Source organism: Emydura macquarii, unplaced genomic scaffold (genome assembly GCF_026122565.2).
Source record: "Emydura macquarii macquarii isolate MOO-44397 ecotype Brisbane River unplaced genomic scaffold, CSIRO-AGI_Emac_v2 contig_3343, whole genome shotgun sequence".
NCBI lineage: Eukaryota > Metazoa > Chordata > Testudines > Chelidae > Emydura > Emydura macquarii.
In genome coordinates, this window is record NW_027133480.1 from 3,639,683 (window position 1) to 3,661,889 (window position 22,207).

Sequence of the window (22,207 nt, forward strand, 5' to 3'; positions counted from 1 at the left end):
CTGATGTTAACATTTCCTTATCACAATCCAAAGGACAGGATCAAAGAAATGAAATAAATGGCTGTTAGTTGTTGTTAGTGTTTGATTCATTAACAGTACCAGTAATGTCATCTTCTCACTACAATATAATTATTAATTTTGTAGCAATGTGGTAGTGCTAAAGTTTCATACTTTATTGGTAAACTATTGCACTCTGTCACTGAAAAATTTGCACAATTAGTTTCCTCTGTAGTAGACTGTGGTTTTTTTCTGCAGGCCAGCTGTGAGTTTGTGACAATAAGCACAAAATGAAATTATACTGTTTATGGTGTTTACTTACATTTTTGTCTTGAGGATGTTTTTATAGAGGAACACGCCTTGAATTTTCATTTTGGGACTGTATATTCTACATTCCTTTTATTTTAAAAAAAGCCACACTGTTTTGTCTGGGAAAATGATGGAGCAAATAGAACGTTGAGTTTAGTCATAGGAAACTTCTATTTGTTTGTGCAGCTCTAGTGAAACCAGGCATATTCCTAATCTCAGGGGGCGGTTGAACATTTTAGTTCTACAGTATGATGACAGATAGGGCAAATCCTTGCTGTTTAATGAAGAATGGCCTCTTCGTTTCACACCGCTGTAAAAGAGATGAAATGTATATCTGATATCTGAATCTAATGGCTCTCTACAGCCGTAAATCAGATCAGTTACATAATTTCACAAACTCTGCTCATAAAAAGTTACTATCTATGGGAATCACTGCGTGATATGAGAGAATCATGCTGCCACCCTCTGGGAAATAGTGGCCAATAACAGTCATCTTTTTGGTAGAAATGAAGGAAATGTTGACTCCTGCTGAACTAGACACCTTCAATAAGTCAATTTAGTTTAGTATAGATTTGTTTGTAATTTCAGTACTTCACGCCTGCTTTCATTATATTTTAGCTTCAGTGCTTTAGATTTGCAATACAATTTAACACACCTTTCAGCTTTACCCAGCTGCTAGGTGTGACTCTCATTTTAGGTGTTGTCTACAGACAAACTGGTACCAGTTTAACTTAAGTTGTTCCTTTGAACTACATTAAACTAGTGAAATTTTGTGTGTAGACACTTTTATTTGGCTTATCTTAATCTGGTAAACAAGGATTATATTAAACCAAAATAAAGCCCCTTAAACGACAATAAAAATGTCTAAGCAAGAAAAAATTAAATCAATTTAAGTTAAACCATTGCCATGTCTGAATGGAGATTAAGTTTTAGACTGCAATTAATTTCCATCTCACACATATGTAGTGTAAATTGCTCACAGGGCAAATTCTGGTTTATGAATCAAAGTTAATAGAACACATTACACGTTGTCAGTCTTTTCTCCATGTTATACCACCGTGTGCTATCTATATAGTTCCTCTCCTTCCTTGGGATTTATAGCCTTTAAACATTTGTAGACTATTATCATGTCCCCATTTGGTCAAGCCATAGGCAAGTTATACTGTATATATTTAAATAGGACAGCATGAAAGGGGCTATTTCATGGACTGGGGGATGGGCTTCTGGATCAGTAGTTACACATCCAAAAAACCTGCAAAAGGGCAACAGCCACTATTCCAGTTTATGGGCTGATGGAGCTACTATGGAGGGTTGATCTGAGTTCTTCAGTCTACTAGCCGAATGAGGAATTAATTGAATCCCCTTTTCCTGCAGAATTCCCCAAACGATGTCAAAAACAAGGCTTTGTCTTTGGAGAAGTGAATTTCCCGATCAGTGAATTGGTGATCAAGAGGCTGAATATTTTTTTTGTTTTGTTGTTTTTAATAGACACATTTTTAACTAAAATCTCAGCAGCAGAGTAGGGAAATCACTTGCCTGGTAATTTAAATGAGAGCGTAAAAAAAGCTTTTAAAAAAGGAAGTTTAATTAAGATATATGCAAGAGCACATGCTTTTAATGGATATCAGTGTTAGTTGGGTCTTTAGCCATTTTATGAGAGAATCTTCAGCTTCCCCTCTTGTGGATGAATTTCTAATTAAATGGTTACAAATAGAAGATAATGGACTATTAAGGAGTCCCATCATTTTGATGTGATTAAAAATGCAATAACCTCTCTAAACTAGTTAGATTACCAGATCAGGAGTACTAACCCAAAAGAAAAGAAATTAAAAACATTTAAGTTCTAGTGCTTGTGTAAGGTGCCATATTGATTTTAATGGAAATTGGAGTCCCTTGTGCATTCTCAGAAGTAACAGAAAAAGCCGTGATACTTTCAGCTGGCCCTAGGCATTCCCCCACCCACTTATAGCTCCAGCATAGGAGATGTGTTGACAGCATGACCAGAGAAGTAGTCCTCCATTTGTAGGACTATCATGAGTGTATGATGTGCATCTGAGATTGAAATGTTACTTGAGGAAACGTTTGCTATGATTCCAAATTTTTCATGGCATTGGTTTAAAGCATTATTTAGCTTTATAAAGATGCCCACCCAATACTTTGGAAGGTCTTTAATGTATCATGTAGCAGAGATATGGGATAAACACAAGAACTATGGATTTTCACATAAGCTTTACTTTCAGTAAAGAATGTTTAGAGAGTTCCAGAATTACTGTCCCAATATCTGGGGCCGTGTCTGTATTATAAGGGATGCCCCACTGAGTATCTGCACTTCTCATCATCAGTGTATAACCTTAGAGACATATATGTTCTGAGTCAGAGGTTAGCTAAATACACTACATATCATTCAGTTTGACACTTACAGCACTATATTCTGAGATACTTCATAGCAAAGAGTACAATGATGACTTTTATAATTCAAAGTGACCCACATCGTTACTATATCTTTTACCAGTAGTCATCAATTTTCAGAGTTTCCAAGAGTTTTCTCCTGATGGCTGGAAAATAACCGAAAAAAAAGGGTTTGCTAAGGGGGTGAGATATTTCATGCTTCTGAAATTTTCTCACACTCCTGAGATCCTGAAAATAATACATGCTCTCCATATTTCTCACTGAAAATGACAGCAGAAGCCCATTAATTCATGTTATAAAGAAATACAGGTGACGATTATATTCATTCCTACTGCATTCTGCTTAGTAAGATGATATGATGTAAGAAATTGGAATCCATAATATATTCTATTGGCACTGCATTTATATTTTAGTGATAGCACCAAGGTTGCTTAAATGAATTTCCCTCGTTGCTGTGTCCACAGCAGAGACACTGACTGCAATAGAGATTTCAGTCCTTTGTGTCACAAGTCTCATGGCAACGCAACTTTCAGTAGTCTTAATGTTAGTATTTCATCCAAAGGATATTTCTGGTAGTTGTCAGTGGATCTGAGAATTAGAGATGTGGGAGCAAAAAGAATAAAATGGGTGTCTGGAAACTGAAAGAATGAGAACAATAGAACACAGGAAGCAGAGATGAGGCAGAGAAAAAAGTATATCTGAATGATACAGCTCTGAAAGATCTAATAAGCCAAAGGCTCTGAGATGTTAAAATGAGTAGTTAAAATACTAGGGAAACCCCACCATGACATTTTTCCATATCGATATGGTTACTGTAAAAGAAAAAACCTCCCCCTCACTAATGATGTAATAGAATAAGATTAGCTGATTTGGAAATAGCAAAGCAAACAGAGAAAGAACACCCCTGTAGAGTACACACATTAGATGGGATCAAGTCCTCTTGCCAGTGAAATTAATGGGAAGAGGAGTGGGCCCTTTGTTGTCTCAAGAGGATAGTCAACTCTACTTGTGACTCAGATGAAGAAATAATGAGTTTTACCAGCACGTCCAGGGGTTTAGAAATACATTCTGAAGTTAATACAATGTTACTTAACTTTTCCATTTCCCAGGGGCTCTTTACATTTCCAGGTTGCTTTAAGAGCTATCTGAATACAAAATATTTCCAAAGGCCAAATATTTCTTGACTCATCCAAGTTCATTATCTTAAATGGCACTGCCCAGGAGAGTAAGGGGAGCAAGATTTGACCCTAACATTGTTGTTATTGAAAGTCCATCATTAGGATCCTTCTGAAATATATAGAGAACATTGAAGGAAATTGCCTCACCTATGTCTTTAAATTATGTGTGTTAGAGTTTATTGAACATGTTCTCTTTAGGAAACGGTTTAATATGGGAAAAAATCAGTGTAGTCTGTTAAGAATCCTTTTGTAACTACTTCATATCAAACATCTCAGTTGGTTTTCTGTATTTTAATTTAATGTGGGTGAAAGCTCTAAAATAGTAAAAAATCACAGGAAAGAGACGAACTTTTCATTTAACTCTGGAGACCACTTTCTATAGCATCCAGCACTGAATGAGTACTTCGCCATGTGCCCTGACTTTCTTAGGATTTAAACCTTTTCTAGGATAAATTTCTCCTAACACTTCCCTTTCCTGGGATTGGCATTTCCAAACTGCCCTCTGCAGGTGGTAGAGCCAGAGTGACTTATGTGTCACTGACAGGTGCTAAGTTCCTAGTCATTCCTGCATCTGGGATTGCCCTTCCCCCTCATAGGTATGGCAGGATCACAGGTGTTCAGCTTCACATTATAGCAGTCCTGTGGTGCCTGGTTTGTGTCTGGGTCTTCTCTTCCTCCTCCTGCTCTCTTTTTTCATCCTGCCACAACTGAGTTTGGTCTGTCTGTGAGCTGTGGGATATTGGCAGTGATTTGGACAGTGTATAAACTTGGCTGAATAATTGTCTGTTTCTGGGACATAGCATATGGGACAGATCTTCAGTGGTGTAAATTGTTAAACTCTGCTGAAGTCAACGGCAATCTACACCAGCTGAGGATCTGCCTCTGTGTGTTTACAATGGCTGGTGTATTAACAGAATACAGACACAGGTTGAGGGTGAATGGTAGCTGCTATGGGCCCCGTCTGAGGCGTCACATGTTTGTCTCTCCACATTTTTGTCTCAGAGTGCATCTTCACAAATATAACGGTGAGTAGTTTTTCCTGGGAATGCCTCTTGTCTCAGTTGCATTGTCCTTTGAATTTGCTCAGTGGGCACAATTTTCATTTGTGGCAGTTTTTATAAGTGTAAAAGCCCAGTTTAGATCCACAAACCTTTTGAAAATTGAGTCTTTTTTTGCCAAGAACTCAGGACCGGGCCCTAAGAATTTAGAAGAATACTTAGTCCATGACTGTCATACTTGTTCTCAGTTGGTAACATCAGTTTAGTGCAAATCTGTAACTTCTCAATATCTGTTAGGACTGCATAAGCCTCTTCAGCAATTTTTTGCTTACATAAATTCAAAAGCAGCTAGGCAAAATAAACAATCTTTCTCATACAACAAAGCAAATGAGAATGAGGTCATTGGTTGATCTGTTTTCTTTAACAGAGATTTCTGCATTGCTTTCTCTCTTTTTTCTAGTGGCAGGAATTTTTTACTTACATATTTTTGATAAAGGAACTTCCTATACATGGCTGTTTAAGAAACTCTACTGGTGTGTCCGTGTTATCAGTAAGTTTCATCTCAGCAGGAGATTGTACCTTCTGCTTAATCAGAGACAAGAGGCTTGACACCACCTCATTCTATAAATGTCATGGCTCCTACAAATTAATACATCTTTATGATGGACAGCATCAAAGTGATAGGAATCTCAAATTTTCCTTATATACAGCTTAAGATGACACAGATACTAACTGGATGACTAAATGATACCCTTTGAAAGGGCAACCATTCTTTTATCATATTTTTAGTGCATCCATTGCCGGGTCTTGACATTTAAGGTATTCGTTTTTTTTTTTATCAAGGCTGCTATTTCTATTTTTGAAAGAAATGTTGTTCTTGATATATATACACTATTTTTTTTTTGATGGCGTGATGCTTCATAGAGTTAACTCTGTCTGCATGTGTCAGCAGTTACCGATGGTTTGATCGCGTGCTATTCTTGTAGATTATACACACCAAAGAATTCAAAGGTCAGTACATTCAGGACAATGAACTCTTTTGTGTTTATGGTGGTAATTAAAATAAAAATCAGTCTTTCTTATGTGTGTGTGTTTCCCCCCCAGACCCCCCCCCCAATAGCCTACAGCACCTTTGGAAGAGTAACTCATTGTACACAACTTTGTAGACTTTGGTCTTGGGCCATATTCTATGCTGTGCACTGTTGAGTATATTAATATGTATGCAAGTGTATTCAGAGACCTTTCAGGCTGCACAGTTAAGCAATCAGACATTAGGAAATGAAAAAGTAAAGTTTGCATTGTAATCTGCCTACACATTATGATACAGTTGTTAGTTACACATGATTTCATACTACTGCTCAAACAGTACAGTGTAGCAGTTTGTAGGGTTTTTTTTTTTTTTCATTCTTGAATACTTTATGCTATTTTCATTGTCATGGTGGTCCAGTATGTCCTTATTGATTTAAGCATCAATATAAGTTCTCTTCACCATATGTTTTGTATATTAATAATTTAAGCACTAGCCCAGATATACTGAATAGGGGGAAAGAAAAGTAAGCCCCAGTCTTCCACATCTTTGGTGGGGCATGTTATTGGAGCTACATGGATTCTGAGTTCTGAGTAGGATTCTGTATCCTATGTGAAACACAGTTGCTATGCTCTGGGTGCTCCCCACAGACATCAGCTGGGAAGGAAGAGGGAAGAACTAGAATAAAAAATTGTAGTGAAACCACATACAGAAAGAAATTGAGGAATAGAGACATTTTAAACCAGGAAAGATAAGTACTATATGCAAAAATGTCTTTTTCAGCAGCATGGGTTTTTTTCACTCAGAAAGTCAAAACAGCTACTCTTTTAAAATAAATAGCACATGTGAATAAAACAGTCAGACCACTTTTTTCTAGCCATTGGAGCCCATTTCACAATGCATTCAGCTCATTTTCTTCTGCTTATTGAGAGCAATTGTATTTAATGAGCTGAAACACAAGTAGGCCTACAAAATGTATATGCAGCTTTACTGCTATGTTGTTAGAGGAATGTCTAACCCGATCAGCTGCCTGAGGGCCAAATCTTGCTTAGACTTACGTAAACACATAGGCCTACTGTAGACAGCTTCAAGCTACATTTTGATATACAGTAGGCTGACTATTCTAGTGTTGCTGCAGACACAAAGCAGGATTGAGCTCCAGCTGGACTTGAGCCATAGCTCCACTGACCAAAGTTTATCTCCATTCTTCACATACCTGTTATCTCATTATTGTAAGTACCAGCATCAGAACTGCTGAATCATACAGCTAAGGTTTTAGGAAATGTTATATATAATACAGAATTTAATCTCACACTACTTCAAGTACCACAGCTATCTCTGTTGCATCTCTTATTTTGAATCTTTCGATACAATTACAGTACATATAAGACTCTGCTAAGAGACCCATTCACAACAATTGTCCCTTGACCCAGATACAACACAATCTATAAAATCAATATGAACACAACTACCCAAATAAATAGAATTCCCAACCAATTATATGTCCAACAAGATACAAAAACAGAGAAGGACTTGTTGCATTTGGAAGAAATAGCTGGTAAATGACATGTAAAATATTTTGGTTGTAGTCTGATACTAAGGTTGAACTCCTGGCCCCGTTGAAGTAAATGGTAGAACTTCCATTGACTTCAACAGGACTACAATTTCACCCTAGGATTGGTCGAAAAAATAGTAAGTATTTTCTGTGAAAAATTTCAAAATAAATTATTGTCTTGCTCTCTTTGGACCTGTTCCTCTGGTTCTTACTCAAACACTTTTATTTTCTTAAGTGGGAGTTTTGCGTGAGCAAGGACTGCAGCATCAGGCTGTACATTTCTTCCTCTCTTTTGATAGGTTCAGAAGCCAAGAGAGTTTGTATTTAAAAATCTTATTCTTAGTATTTCCCGGTTTCTTCCTTTGTCTCTTAATCCCATTGCATGTGCAAACCTTTGCTAAAACCCTCCATGTGATAAAGCAAATGTAAAATTGCAATGTAGCAATTCACATAACATTTACATTGTATTTTTCCTGTTCGACCATGGTAAAGAAATTAAGGTGAGATGGCTAAGATTAAAGCAGTGTGTATGTCATGGCTGGATTTTTTTCTGGGTAGCCATGACATTTGTCTATAATTTTGAAAAAGATATTTTTGACCAATAACCTCCAGGCCTTTCATTAACTCTAATCTTTCGTGTCCTAGTTGCACCGTGCATAAAGCCAAACCCAGTTAGATATTTCTGAACTTAGTGGCAATAAATAACAGATGCACGGTGGGATGAGCACATCAGGAAAGTGAAAGAATGAGAAAGGAAATATGAATGGATGATGTCAGGACCGTGGCAAATGAAACACAGAGTCCAAACAGTGAGAGCAATGAGGACTACTCTATATACAACCAATATTGGCTCATCCATCATAATAATACCTTTAAATTTTATAGCACGTTCTACTCCAGGATCACAGAGCACTTTCCAAATTATGATTAATTAAATCAATGTTAGGTACAGTAGTTATTTCTCTTTGGGTGCAGTGATATCTTTTATTGGACCAACTTCTGTTGGTGAGAGACAAGCTTTCAGGCCACACAAAGCTCTTCCTCAGGTCTGGGAAAGGCACTCCCAGCACCACAGCAAAAAGCAAGATGGAACAGATTGTTTTGCATAAGTAGCTAGCCCACATTCAAGGCAGAGTAGGCCATTAACACTTCTGCAGTCATAGGACAAAAAGAGTGGGTTACAGATTGTTTTAATATGCCTTAAATCCAGTGTCTGTGTTCAGTCTATGATCTTTAGTGTCTAGCAAACTTATGAATTGAAGTTCCCAAGCCTGTCTTTTGCAACCATGGTGCCAGTAGCCACTATATGGACACTACATGACACCCGAACATCATCAATGTAAGACTACTTCTCTCTGGAATAGAACATTGATCTCCTGGCTTGCAGTACTGCGTCTTAACCTACCCCCGTTCCTCGCTCCCAATCTTCCCTCGCCATGGGCACCTGTCTTTCTCTTGGCATCTTATGCCCAACTTGCTCCATGGGATCATGTTTGCTCCATGTCTAATGGGGCCCTCCATGACTCTTAGGTGGCAGAGGAAGAGCAGGTAGGAGACACAGGGCAGTAATGCAAATGAACCCTCCATTTTTAAATAAACAATTTTCTGAAAATGTGAACAATTGCCCAAATCTAGAAGGGAAATATGAATGTGAGGAAGGGAAGTGGCTGGTATTCAAGGGCAGTGCCATTAACACCTAAACTTTAAAATAATCACATATATCTAAGCTTGGCCACAGATATTATTTATACCACAGTTACTGACATTTTGGTGACAAAAATAACTGTGAGATTTCCAGGACATAAAGTAAAGGAGCAGGGTGGGGTTTCTGATGAGGGTACTATGCATTTATGCCCCAATTCTGCAAAAAAAAGAAAGATGTGGGCAGACTCATGTGCATACAATAAGGCATGTGGACACAGAATCTCATTATCATACTATTCAGGTAGTTCACAGAGACAAGGAGAAAGCAAGAATTTAGGAAGATGAGAGATCAGCATTAAAACTGATATGATTTCATTCTCAGGGTGCCCTGAATCCCACCTCTAATGATAAACTCAGCCTTTGTCTGCTGGAATACTTGAGAAAGCAATAAAAAACCCATTACAGTGAAGATGTTTTAGACATGTAAATAAGATTTTTCTTTTGAGAATGGACAATGAATAGCGTATTGCTATGTGACATGAATAATGCCTTACAACTGATTATGTCTGGATCCTGGGATAAGCATAAAATCAAACTGCATTCGAAATTCTGGCAGACTACTTTCCTTTAGATTACCCAGTAACCTTTATTAGTCCTTTCAGTTTATTTTCCATATCTTCTAAATATATATCTGTTACAGAATAAATCCAAAAGCAGTAGGAACATTTCTTAGCAGCAAGATGGGGGTGTGGATCTGACTGGAGTCTGTGGACATTACTGTAATATAAATAAATTAATTAATCACCTGATTTCAAAACCACAATGTTCTGGCATACTGTAACCCACTAACAAAGCTTAGATTTTACTAAAGATAAAAGACACTGCTCCAGTGTCATCTACTGAGTGAGAGCATATCAATTGTTTTATTTTTAAGGCATTGTAAGATTTGATATGAGTGCAACCCTAATGAAGTAAAGGGGGTCACACCAGCTCATGTCGGGGCTGATGGACTCCTGATTTAGAATTCTGGACAATCCGTTGAGAATGTAAGGCTCAGAATCTGTTGGAAATAAATTCAGACAGAGAAGGAGAATTCAAGAGCAGAAAAGATAGTCAACCTGTTGTATCATGCATGCACTGATTGTTCACCACATAGTACAGTGAGTGGACAAAGTACTTTAGAGCAGGTTATATACACTAAGCACAAAACAACAAAGAGAAATACTTGCTCCAACCAGGAATGTACAACCTGTTATCCTTATTCTGCAAACTTTTTCTCGAGGGACATTCAGTGGGACTTTCTCAGCTGAAGTCAAAATGACTAGCTGGGTAGGGATTTGTGTTCATTTTAGAGTTAACTCAAGTTATCTACTCTCAAGCTACTTCTCATGAATTAGCTTAGTGCAAGTAAGAGCAGCCACATACTTGACATAACACTTAGGCTGCTGTGTCCACCCTGGAGAAGCGCTAGTACTTCTGTAGGCACATCCCATGGTTCTTTGCATCACAGTGAGCTGAGCAATCCTGAGATCTTTCCCAGTGAATTCTGGAAGAACTGGTCTATCCCTTCTGGGCTCATGGGAGGAATTGTGGGAAGGTACCGGGGGACTAGTGGCCTCAAATGAAATCAGCCTGCATTCACAATACATGTTAGCAGCTCACAAGTTGAGCTTTAGCCTTTACCCCGACAGGCTAGCCAACACAAGTTAAAAGCATCACACTCAAATTAAAGATTTTTGTGTGTGGATGGGACTTGAATTAGGAGCAATACGCAAGTTATAACTTGATTTTAACTTTGCAATGAAGACAAGCCGTAAGTAAGGACTACACCTGTGAGCATGGTTTTGTGAGCATGAGCCAAAAGCACAAATAGGCACGTTGCAGTTAATAAACAGAGGGCCTGATCCTCCACTTTTTCTGCAGACATATCTCCCAGTTGGGGATCAGGATGATCAGGCCCAAAGAGAGGCATGTAGAGGTTATCATGATAGGCTTGGCAGAAGACGTGGGGTTTGGGAAGAGACTTAGAGGAGACAAATAGGGCTCATTGTACACTAATGGGAAGGCTCTCCCAGGTATATGGTGTGGCATGAAAAAGGATGGTTAGAGGGAAAGGGAGAAAAAGAGAGCAGAAGTTGTTGCCAGATTTATGAAAATGAGCTATTGAAAAGCACGGCAAAGTGCAAGAAGAAGCATACCATAAACAGTGAGGGAAAGTGTTCAAATACAATTTCATAGAGGAGGTATCATGTTTCTTTTCATCTGTCATTATGAACTCTTATTTCTGCCCTTCTCCAAATTTCAACTTCAGAATATAAATAACTATGCCTCAAGGACAAAAGACCTTTTCCTACATCTGTTGTCAGTTGTGAGGAGTTCAGATTTTAGCACTGCTTGACTGCATTTTATTTGAAGTCTTGCATCAGTGGATTGAGCTTTCATTTTTCAAAGAGCATCATGTCAGATTAAGAACAATTTCCTATGCTGGTGAAGAAGTGTCTGTCATCTCCTGAATGATGAAAATAGGATCAATAATGGTTCATGTGTGAATAATACCAGGTAGCAAGAGAAGATTGACTGTTTTACTCCAAATGGGCACCAGGATGGAAAAGTGATACATAGTAAACTATAAATTAGATTGGGAGGAAAGAGACATTACAAAAACTATCAATCAAAAGAATTTATTTCACATGCACACTTTTTTTATTAAAGATGTCACACTGATTTACTGCTTTCTTGTTAACTGAACATCATAATCACTTGCCATTAAATGACCTAACACAGTTAAATTAAATAAAGAAGCAGTATTTTTAAGCATAATTAATACTCCTACAAAAGTCTGACCCTTACAAACTGAAATTTTTACTACATTCTAAAAGACATAATTAGACCACATAATATTTCCCTTCAAATAGTCTTAATTGGTTCTAAATCAAGGTGTCACTATGTGATTGTGTTAATACCACCTGAGACCAGTAATTTAGACAACAAAGAGACACAAACAGTGATTATCAACCTTGCCTTTATGTCATCTCAAAGTTCTCTAATGGGGACCTCAATGCCTGCTGAGCACTGGTGCATGTCAGGCAGTTTTTTCACCCTACATAGTTAAAGAGTCTGCAGAAGGCTTACAAGTATGGAAGGACACAAGTGAATGTACCACAAAATACAGTAAAGAAAAACCCATTCACAAAGCTTCTGGAAAGGCTATATAACTGCAGCATTTTAAGAACAACTAGTTAAAAAAAGCAAATAAAAATAGAGAGAATTGGCAGACATCAGTAATAAGACTAATGCTGAGCTAATTAAAACAGATTTGTATGAAGTATTTATGAAAACAAAAGCCATGCTTAATCCTTCTGGGGGAGGTGCCTGGACAAATTGTTATACAACATTCACCATCGCAGAAATTTACCCTTAAAAAAAATTGAACTACACAGTCATATCTATTTAAACTATTTCCACAGCTTTGTGGCACACAATGTAAGCTTAAAGAAACACTGCCAGGTTAATAATAATATATATTTTTAAAAGCAACACATGTCTTCACTACAAATGAAAGAATTTTAAAAATCTATTTTTCTGTTAGTTTAGTGCGTTACTGTCAGCTTGGACCATGAAGATGGTCTAGTCAATGTCTCTTTTGTTTCGAGTAAGTTTCTATTCATTTTCACTTTCTGGGTCTCATGCACTAGCAGAATGTGGCAATGTTTGGTCCAAAAACACTTAAGAGGAATATTTATCTTTCATTCATTTTATAAAAATATTTAGCCAAAGTTAAGATGACAGCGTCCCTTTAAAGTCAAAATATCAATGAATTCATAAGTAGAGTGTATGCTTGTATGTTTTACATTCATTTAGGCGAAATGATCCAACAAAAATCCTGATTTTAGGGTTTGGGTTTTCTGTTTGTTTTTTGTTTTATTTTCTTGGGTTTTTTTTTTTTTAATTAATAGGTGGAACCCAAAGATATACTTGTGGGTAAAATCTATCTCCTAGCCTGAAGAGCTAGATTTTGCCCTGAATTTTCTCCCCTCAACTCCACCCCCTCAGACCAACAATTATAGCAGTTTTTGCTATAGCCAAGGAGAGCTCTTCAAACTGCATGTTCTCCTTCCAGTCTGGCATTATTAATCAATCAGTAAGAGGTACTGAGGAGAAAAGAGGTCAGCTGTGTTTCCTTCTTCACAATCCTATCTCCACACAGAACACTGTCACTGATTTTCACCTGCCAAAGAATTGGAAGGCCTGAAGTATCTCTTCAAGCTGATTCAGGTGTGTTATCATAGAGTACTCTACTGAGCTACTATTACCTGTAGTAGAACTCTTCATCAAGCCCAAGCTAAGTGTATGTTTTACCCTATTCACTTTTAACATCTCTTCCTGTGGATAATGCTTTTTGGATTTATAGTAGTTCGAGATGGGAAATATCTATTGGATCAATGAGTCTGTTCTCCTGAAAATGCAAGATTCCATTCCCAGTAGAGGACAAACAAGATTTTAAGTTGTGTTAGATCTTAGTTTAAAGGCTACAAATGTTTAAAAGTGTCAGAAGCAGAACTGCGAACTCTTGAGATTTTATTGCAAGTTTCATGATATTTGGTGCTTTTCCTAAAGACCTAGCTCCTGGAGTTATGTGATTACATGAGACTTTGTTTTCATTTTAAAAAATTATAAACCTCATGACTGTGGAGATAAATTTGAAAATGTGAGCCCTAAAGGCCATCATGCAAAATAAAACAACCCACAAGTTTTTTGGGTTTTTTTTTTTAAATCTCATGAATACATGAATCTTAGGATACTAGGGAGTGCAGCTTATGATTTTTGAACATTTGGGGTTGGTAATAGAAGCAGCATTAGAACCTACTTGTTCTATTCCTGTGAACCTCACAGTCTGAACTTCCTGTTTTTAAAACAGAAGTATTGATACCGACTTATGTGTGGGATTGGATTATTGGACTGGATTGCCTCTTGTCTAGGAGTTCTTTATGTCTTGATCTGCATTGTTATGGTAAACAACAAAATTGGTGTTTGATCTATGTAGTGTTCATTTCTTTGTGGAAGGGATCAAATTCTAATATTGTTGCTTGGTATATGATAAATTTGTTTAGTCTTTAAGATGCCACAGAACTGTCGCTGTTATGGTATATGAAATTGCCTCGATGCTATTTTAAAACAGCAACTTTGAAGATAAAGAGCCTATACTTTACTTTTCTCTTACTTTAAAGCATATTTTTGAAGGTTCCCAATAAACTATTTTTAAAGACCACTGTTCAGTTGTTTTAGCTATAATTGTAGAGTTTATTTAGCTTCAGTTCCTTAGAAATTTGAATGCATAAGTAGTCAGTATTATGTGGAAGTGCATCCAGAAATTGTATTCCTTTCAAATGTCTTTTATTTATTTATTCCTTTTAGAAATTTGAATGAAATGAGGTATTTGCAGCACTTGATGCATGCAAATAATTTAAGCTATTTTTGATGGCTTCACTTCAATAAGGTGTGGGGGGGGGGGGGGACAGTTGCAATAAGTTTCCACTTAGTTATAGGGCAGAGCAACAGAGTTTGGCTCCAGATTCAATCTTCTCCAATGTTTGGGGTATTCTGATTTGGGGTCTTGGTCTGAACCCATTCTCTGATTTCCTGTTCATGTGCAAGCAAAGGAGTAGCTATTTATACCAACAAAAACACAAAATGAGGTGCTGCACACAAACGTCTGCTGCATTCTTGATTGTGCAATTTGCATAATGTCAGGACAAGCTAGTTGCTGCCTCTTTAAGCTCATGCAAAGCGACCAACTGTTTACTGATACATTTCAGTTGTAACATAATGCCCATAGGCTTTGATGCCATAGGCAAGGTTTACTGTGCTTTTTTGAAAGGCTCCTGCTCTCATTGTGCAAATAAAGTTGCTTATTGGTTTCCAACCTTTCTCCTTCATAAATCACACTTTCACAGAAAATTTATCAGATGGTAAATCTATTTTTATATATCACCTTATTTTCCTTATTAACAATTGTTCTTCATGACTACTTCAAGTGGGATTTTGAAAGATGGATATGAAATTTAATGTGTTCAGATGTCGTCTTGCTGCACCTTTTGAAAGTAAATCACCAAATTACACATTTCAGAAATGGAAAAGGTCTATTTGGTGTTAGTTCCATCTAATCCTGCCATTATAAGGCTGTTCCCTACTGTTAAGTTTTCCAGTGTTACTCTAATGGGAGGGACATCCAGCAATTTCCTTCAGACACTCTTCCAAAGTTACTGCTTTATGTATCATGTGACAATATGGAGAAATTCAGTTACACTCATTGGAAATACGATGTGACCATTAATAAAAAATGTTATACTGAATAATCTTGAAGTACTCAGAACATAACTCAGGTAAAGTGGTGTACATATTGAGCCACTCATACGATAGGAAAGAGGCACTGCATGGTATATCTAAGATATACTATTCTAAGTATCATGCCTATAATTTTACAGGCTCTAAAGAAATTGGATCCCAATATTTTGCTGTGTTGCGATGCCCACCTAAGATGAGAAAATAGGTGATTTTTGTCCTAAGTAGGTACAAGTTCCAACTAGGTGTAGATAAACTATCTGTCTCTTCATCATGTCCTCTCCTTGGAAATGAGCCGTTTCCATAGATATTACGATGCTTAAAGAGAGGTGGAAGACACTTTATTTGTTTTTTTGGGTTTTGTTTTGTTTTTTTAAATCATTTTTGGCAAGACATAGTGATAGAGTTTTAAATATTTATGTTGCTCTAGCTCATTTTGTATGGTTTATGGTTCGAATGTTTTTGAGCTGCCTAGAATGTTGTGGTAGATCAGCACTAAAAATTAACTTATGGTGTGGGATTGCTATTTATTTTGATGAGACGTGTCCAAGAAAAGAACAGTAGCACAGTCATGGCCACCAGGATTTGATATTATGTTATAATAATTAGAGCTGGTTCAAATTTTGAATTATGGATAAATTTGAATTTTTGATTAGGGGAGGGACCCTGAAAATGTTTGTGTTATTTTGACCAGCTCTAACAGTAATACAAGCTGTTTTTAGGAACTATTTCTATAACACCAGTAAATCAGTATTGTCTTCATGAGAGAGAACGTCTGGGAGAAAAGTCAGAGCACTGAGGGCAGGAAAGTAAACGGATGGATAGCACAATATCTGCCAGGCCTCTTCATGAGAATTCAGTCCAACTATTACCATACTAGATATTGACCCTTTTAAGTGGCATCAGGCTTGTGAAGCCTAAAGGAAGAGATCCATTCATATCATATCACCACGGATGACACTGTGTCGTGCGATGTCCTACAGCTAGTAGATGACTTCAGAGAACTGAAAAAGAATAGTGTGTAAGTTACCTTCTCGGAGAGTCTTCCTTTCCCATAACCAAAAGGAAGGTCAAAGACAGAAGATTCTGGAAGTGAATTGCTGGCTAGGTAAGTGGTGTAGTGTGGAGGACTTTGTTTTGTGGAACATTGGTTCCCCTTCTGTGGGGAGACAGGGTTGTATAGTTTGGGTGCTCTCCACCTCAATAGACGGGGGACCAATCTTCTTGGACAGGCTAGCTAAAGTATTCAGAAGGAGCTTAAATGCTAGCAAAAGGGGAAAGATAAGAGCACTCAGTTGACACAACTGAGATATTCAGCACAAAATTAATCAAAGGACATGAAGAGATGAAATGACTATATATGTACCAATGCTAGGAGCCTGGGGCCCAGTTTACACTGCCGGCAGCCATTGATGGGAGATACACAAGCTACGTATGACTTATACTCCCTTACTGCAGTGTCTCCACTGTGCTGCATCAACAGGAACCACCCTCCAGTCGGCGCAGCATTACTCTTTTCAGGAGAGCGGATTTACTGTGTTGGCCAGAAGGTGCTTCTGGGATCGATTGTGCGGGTCTCCACTGCCTGCTTAATCGATCCCGCTGCATCAATCCGTGGAGCCTGATGCAGCACGGGCAGTGTAGACGTACCCTGGATAACAAACAAGAGGAATTGAAATTGCTCATTTATGAGCATAAATTCAATGTAGTTAGTGTTTCTGAAACCTGGTGGGATGATTTGCACAATTGGAATGTTAAAATCAATTATTACCTATTTAGGAAGGATCCAGTGGGCAAAAGGGGAGGGAAAGTGGCACTCTATGTAGAAAATGGCATTACCTGTTTCCAACTCACTGATAACTCAGAAGAAAATTATCTTTGATCCACAAGTATTCACGTCTTAACAGATAAAGCACAAGATGGGGTACTAGTTGATGTCTGCTACAGATCACCAAATCACACTAGGGAACAGGTGCATAAGGAGGCAGTCATCCTATCTGTAGGGTGTAGAGGGGAAAAAGCTGTGTGTTCATGGGGACCTTCAGTTCGAATGACACATGCTGGTTTTATGCTGCCAGTACTAAAACATCCTTGGAATTTCTAAACGTTATAGATGACAGTTTCCTAACTCAAAAAGTGTTGCAACCAACATGGACGAATTCTATACTAGATCTTGTCCTAACAGATAAAGAGGGAACTGACTGCAGAACTAAAAGATAATGGTAGCGTAGGTACAAGTGATCATGACTTGATCACATTTATAATGTGCAAGCAGAATAAATTCCAGATCTGTAATATATATATTTGGTGCTGTAATAGGGCCAGTTTCACAAAGATGAAAACAATTGAGTTCTTCCTCCCAGATGAATTGACTCAATCTGAAAAATGTGAAAGATAATTGGGAATCATTTAAGAACATGTTACTCGATGCCCTAAAAGCCGCAATCCTACAAATGAAAAAGAAGGCTGTGCTGGTTAAAAAAACAACCTGATTTAAAGTGAAGTGAAAGCAGCTGTAAAATATATATAAAACAAATGGAAGAAAAGGGAAGTTGATAGTAATGAATAAAAATCAGAAGTTAGGAATTGTGGAAAATTGATTAGAGAAGCAAAGAGACACAAGGATAAATCTATGATCAACAGAGTTAAAGACAATAAGGAATTTCCTAAATATATTAGAAACAAAAAGGTTTTGACAATGTTAGTGGTACATTACTAGATGTGAATTGTAGAATAATCAATAATAATGCAGAAAAGGCAGAAATGTTCAGTAAATGTTTCTGTTTTGCATTTGGGGGAAAAACAGATGATGCAGTCTGATCATTCAGTGAAAACTCTTTCCATTCCACTAGTATCTCAGAAGATTGTTAAAATTAAACACTTAAATCAGCAAATCCAGAGAACTTGCATCTAAGAGTTTTAAAAGAACTGGCTGAGGAGCTCACTGGACAATTTATGTTCTTTTTCAATAAGTCTTGGAGCGCTGGAGAAGTTCCAGAAGACTGAAAGAAAGCTAATGTTACATTAATTTTTAAAAAGAGTAAATGAAATGAGCTGGGTAATTATAGGTCTGTCAGCCTGACATCAATACCAGACAAAATAATGGAGCAGCTGATACCAGGATTTGATTAATAAGGAATTAATGGAGGGTAATGTAATTAATGCAAATCAATATGGATTTATGGAAAATAGAACCTGCTGAACTAATTCAATATCCTTATTTTTGAGGCGATTACATCTTTGGTTGATAAAGGTAATCGTGTTGATATAATATGCTTAGATTTCTGTGAGGCGTTTGACTTAGTACTGCACAATATTTTGATTAAAAAACTAGAATGATATAAATTTAATATAGCACACATTAAATGGATTAAAAACTGGCTAACTAATAGGTCTCAAAATGTAACTTTAAATGGGGAATCATCATCGAGTGGGTCTGTTTCCAGTTGGGTCCTGCAGGGATCAGTTCTTGGCCCTATACTATTTAACATCTTTATCAATAACCTGGAAGAAAACATAAAATTGTCCCTGATAATGTTTGCAGATGACATGCAAATTGGGGGATGCTCTGAATCAATGATCTGTCCTCTTCATTATTTACCAATCTAGATGTCTTGGCAAACTAGGAGCAAGCAAACTATATACATTTTAATATGGTTAAATGTAAATGTATACACCTGGGAACACAGAATGTAGGCCATACTCAAGGAATGGGAACTCTGTCATGGGAAGCAGTAACTCTGAAAAAGGTTTTGGGATCATGGTGGATAATCAAATGAACATGAGCTCCCATTGTGATGCTGAGGCCAAACATGCTAATGCAATCCTTGGAAGAATTAACGGGATTCTCAAGTAGGAGTAGAGAGATTATTTTACCTCTGTATTTGGCACTGGTGCAACTGCTGCTGGAATACTGTGTCTAGCAAGTCAAAAAGGATGTTAGAGACAGTTCAAAGAAGAGCCCCAAGAATGATTTAAGGATTAGGAAAACATGCCTGATTTTGAGCTCCTGGAATCTGCCACTGTATTTGGTTTAACAAAGGGAAGGTTAAGGAGTGACTTGATTACTCTCTCTCATATTTGAGTGTATAAATATCCACATAGCTCTTCAGTCTAGCAGAGAAAGGTATAACAAGATCCAATGTCTGGAAGTTGAAGCTAGATAAATTCAGACTAGAAATGAGGTATAACTTTTTAATGGTGAGAGAGTAGTTAACCATTGGAACAATTTGCTAAGGTTGTGGTGGATTCTCCATCTCTGGCAATTTTTAAATCAAGATTGGATGTTTTTCTAAAAGATGTGCTGTAGGAATTATCTTGAGGAAGTTCTATGGCCTGAGCTATGCAGGAGGTCAGACTTCATGGTCACAATGTTCCCTTCTGGCCTTAAAATCTATGAAGTACTGAGCTCCCTTAACTCCCACTGAATGCAGAGGGGCAAATACAGAATTGAGCCCTTGGTGTGAATAGAGAGAGGCTACTTGTCTGAAAGGAGGGGGGAGAAAGAGAGAGAGAGCAGATATTGTGAGGGGGCTGAAGATGCCCAATATGACTGTTTGAGTTCTTATGGAAGTAATTTGCTTAGTGATTTTAGCTTCTTTCTGCTTCCAGAATTTTTATTTAAATTTTTGTTTGTTGTGAATTCCTCGATAGGCTTTGGTTTGGTTTTGTTTTAATTATGGATTGATCACAAATGGGTCCTTGTGAGAGAGACTTGGAATTTAAGCTGCATTGGTTGGTTGTGACTGGTTACAGAAATCATACAATACTGTTTCTGTGTCCTCAGTGGAAGAGCATAAATCCTTGTATTTGGGAAAAGAGCATGAAAGAGTCCCTGGACATTTGAATTCTTCAAGAGTAGCAAATATGCTGGTTAAGGACATTTTAGAAAATCTGAAACTTTCTCCACCCATGGCCACATATGCTTATTCCTAGGAAAAAAGAGGCTGCTGTAAGAGTCACTGGATAGATGTAGAGTTCAAAATTAATTGCATCTTGTCATATACAAAACAACTGCATGCTCCTGCGCAGTCTGTTATGAATGAGGAAGTCAAATCTTTGTTGGGCTGGTTTAATTGCCTATTTGCCAGGGATCTGCAAGGGCTTTTAGAAGTCTATACTCTGTCAATAATTATGCCCTACCTTAGGATGAGTATCCTGAGCATGAAAACTTACAATTTACTTCCTGTGAGCAATTGTCCAAGTACAATTCTTTTGTCCGTCTTCTGTGAAAATTTGAACAAAAGGGGCTTAAACACATCTGAATTAAATCAATTTTCAAATGTCCTCTGAAAACTCTATTATCTTTATGCAGCTAGGACAAAGCTATTACCCGTTAGCTTCTCTATATCTTCTCTTTCTCACAAACACAAATAGGAGATTGCATAGTGGAGTGGAGAGCATTTAAATCAACTGTTGTGGGAACTCCCTTGAGATTAAATGCAATTCTTCATTCTGTACAGCATCTACAAGAATAAAGGAAACAAATAGAAAATAGAGTACTCATCATTGTTCTTGAACACCGTGACTAAAGCTGGTTGAAAATTTTCTGACAGAACATTTTTTCCTCTGGAAAATGCCACTTCAGCAAAGACATAACTTTCTATGGGAAATTCTCAATTTTTTAAAAAACAATTTTGTTCTTTTAAAAAGGGGGCAGGGGCATTTTGATGGGTTGAAACATTCCATTTCAACTTTTAGAACATTAGGGTTTTTTTTCAAAGCATCTTCTCATTTTTTGAAATTTTATACTGTAAATTATAAATAGAACATAAAATTAAAAAATCAGTTGGAATAAAAATTTTTGATTTAATTGAAATGGAACATTTTGATTGACCCCTAACAATTTTTTCCCAAACATTTTCATTAAGGGTATATTGTTTTTTACTGATATAATCCCTAGTGTGGTCACAATAAACCTGGTATAAAGGTATGTTATACCTGTATATTGTTCGTTCCTTTTAGCATACAGGAATAAGCTGTCCTGGTATAAGCACCTCTAAACTGGTTTAGCTGCATCCACAGTAGACGGCTGTATTGTTTAACTATAAAATATAGTTAAATTCATGCAATTTTTATATGTAGAGAAGCTTTGATTTTATTCGAGTTGCTCAGACAGTCTAAAAAGATATTTTCACCCAGGGAGACTAGCTTAGCAGCAAGTATCAGCTTCCAAGTCTGTCAGGTGAGTTCTACAGTCCCTTGGGAACAGCAGCAAGGTCACATACCACCATCTGCCAGCCAACCTTGACATGGAAGCCTTGTCATTGGCTACTCCTTTGCCCTTCTACGTGTAACAAATATGTTGGATCGTGGTAACTTACAATATGACAGTTACATGGAATGAAATGTCAGTTTTATGGAAACAAACTCACATTCTTTTTTTAATGTTATAGTTATCTTACAAATTTTCTTCATTAAAAACAACAAAACAAATTCTGTACAAACAGTTACATTTGCAAAAAGTAAGAAAATTCTCACAACATATATGCAAATTACTAATTAGGACTATTTGGAAAATTTCACCTAAATCTCTCCATCTTGTAAGAAATCTTCTTTTTATGTCAACTTGAAACTCAAAATTTTTCTCAACAGCTCTATTACTAACAATTCAAGAAGCCAAATTCTGTGCTAAGGTACAACTGTGCAACCCCATTGATTTCATAGTATTTTGTTTGTAAAAAAAAATTACTTGGTAATATGTTTCAAACCTAAATCATATATTTAGATCGCTTTCAGCTGGGAATTT

At 37.1% G+C, this 22,207-nt stretch overlaps 1 long non-coding RNA gene across 1 annotated transcript in view; it reads left to right on the forward strand.

Annotated features, from left to right (window-relative positions):
* The first annotated feature begins 13,335 nt into the window (after window positions 1-13,335).
* Window positions 13,336-22,207, forward strand: part of LOC137143563 (uncharacterized) — a 30,953-nt gene continuing 22,081 nt past the window's right edge. Inside the window, exon 1 of the long non-coding RNA XR_010917200.1 lies at window positions 13,336-13,465. This is a non-coding gene — a long non-coding RNA (uncharacterized lncRNA). The remainder of the gene's footprint in view (window positions 13,466-22,207) is intronic.